Source organism: Acyrthosiphon pisum, unplaced genomic scaffold (assembly GCF_005508785.2).
Source record: "Acyrthosiphon pisum isolate AL4f unplaced genomic scaffold, pea_aphid_22Mar2018_4r6ur Scaffold_21179;HRSCAF=23238, whole genome shotgun sequence".
Classification (NCBI taxonomy): domain Eukaryota; kingdom Metazoa; phylum Arthropoda; class Insecta; order Hemiptera; family Aphididae; genus Acyrthosiphon; species Acyrthosiphon pisum.
In genome coordinates, this window is record NW_021770617.1 from 1 (window position 1) to 2,511 (window position 2,511).

Genomic DNA, 2,511 nt, shown 5'->3' on the forward strand with positions numbered 1-2,511 from the left:
GTGAAATGTATTACCCACTGCTATACGATATTAAGATGTTCACTTACCTCGTGTTATACCTTACACATATGGGATGTACCTGTGATAAATTGGTACTTATATGATAGCGTATAATATTCATGTTGTTTTACATAATTTTTACTCGGGCGATTTTCTAATTATCTGACAACCGTGAACGCTATACGTATACTGTTCAATATTATAATTATTAGTTTATAATGAATACCATTATATGGTGGTCATACAATTATCGGTGATACATATGTAACGGTGTTAAAATAATATAGAGCACTCGCGTTTTTTAATATGTTTGATGCCTATTTTGATATTGCAAACTTAAAAACCCCTTTCTGCATGAATTCATTATTTTGTTAAAAAAAAAAGCATTATAAGATTATACTTGAAAAAAAATGTTAACTATTTTTAACCCTAAGAAATCCCAAAGCTTAATAATGTGTGCAATAAATTGCATTGTGCATACCAAAAACTAGGTATGTGCCGTATTTTGACTTTAATTCTCAAATGTTTTCTGGTAAATTTAAATCTGATGCGAACTACAATCACTTGTTTCTTGTATCACTTCACCCAACTAAATGTTTATTTTTGCACCTTACTTTAATAGATTGTGAATCTTATTTTAATCTTACTTAAATAAGATGTGTAAATATAAGTATATACCTAAGCTGAAATAAAAATAAATAATAATAGCTAAATATGTTTGGGGTACAAGTCAGTTCACTTTCTTGTACACTCCATATAACATAAACTGAGACTCATTCGGGCCGTGTCAAAAATATATATTTTCTTGTGACCCACTTACTCCGGGCGCACTCGGAGCATTAAATAATGGTCATTTCGGGGGTAAACGGACGTTTCACCCCCGCCGTTTCGTCCCCGTCAAAAAAACCAGTCCTCGGACGTTTCGTCCCCGGCAATTATTGAGATAGGACGTTTCGTCCCGGAGAGTTATTGCCATAGGACGTTTGGTCCCCGGCATACTTTAATAATCTAAATGCATTAATTTTTAATGAACAATTTAATCTTTAAATGACAATACTACAAACTATACAAATACATAATCACAATTGTATTAACTATTAAGTCAACACAAAATGTAGTAAAAATTAATAAATTAAAATTAAATAGGTACTATAATATTAAGATAAATTATATATTTATTTTTAGGCCAACTGACTTATGTTTTTTAAATAGTATAAAATGTCATTATCATCATTATATTGAAATGCCGTGCAATATGATTGCAATTTCTTTTCCTTAAAACTAACTATTTTCGGTACATTTATTATTTAATTTTGTTTTTGTACCAATTCAGTCGTTGCAGACGCATTGTTATAATGTTAAAGTAAAACCACGACGGCATGGTATTTTTATTTAACAAGAATAATTATAAGTAGAAACAAATTAAGAATTAAAAGAATTAAAAGAATAAAAAAAAGTATTTAATAAAATATTTGAATAATTTTACTCAAATACTTTACAACACTATATTATATTAGACATTACAGAATTGTTCATTAAAAATTAATGCATTTAGATTATCAAAGTATGCCGAGGACCAAACGTCCTATGGCTAATAACTCTCCTGGACGAAACGTCCTATCTCAATAATTGCCGAGGACGAAACGTCCGTGGACTGGTTTTTTTGACGGGGACGAAATGGCGGGGACGAAACGTCCGCGATTCCATTTCGGGACGCACTCGGGAAAACTATGAAAAGTTACTACATTAAAAATTAAAATATTGAGTGAAATACATAAAATTAGATATATTTAATAGTTCACTAAAATATAATGGATATTTTGTATACATTTTTTTTGATAATAGTAATTAGTAGTTGTAGTTCTTAAATGTGTAAATAATTTATGTAACATATTGATATTATTGTTGTACTTATCTATATTTTTAATCGTATTGTATTTATTACCTACAAATAACACTAAGAACTCATAAGTTTGGAAATTGTGCCAACAATTGAATAATATTTTCAAAAAAATGTTTTTACATGTTATAAACTTAACTATTGACATTAAATTCTTATCATTTAAAAATATTTATATTAGAAAAATCAAATATTTTTTTAAATTAAATTTATTATACAATATTTGAATGAAACATAATTCAATGAAAAAGACCTAATAAATAAATGGGGAAGAAATGTTTTTATCGTTTATATTATGATTCATAATAATTTATGAATAATATATTAATTCCTTTAAGGGGATTCGATACCGTGATTTTCTGTTTTCGTCTAACACACGCGTTACATAGTATTTTAGACGTGTTTTTTGCCAAACATACCAATTGATCTAATGAAGTGATAAGAATTCTGAAAACAGATTTGAATTCGTCATTAAGACTACTTGAAATCGACTTTCCCACATTTTTGATTTTTTGATTTTAGCTCTTCCAAAAATTGAAATACAAAAATGTTCGAATACTCTTTTTTTGTATGACTTTTTCTGGAATTTGGGAGATAATATCAAAAATGTA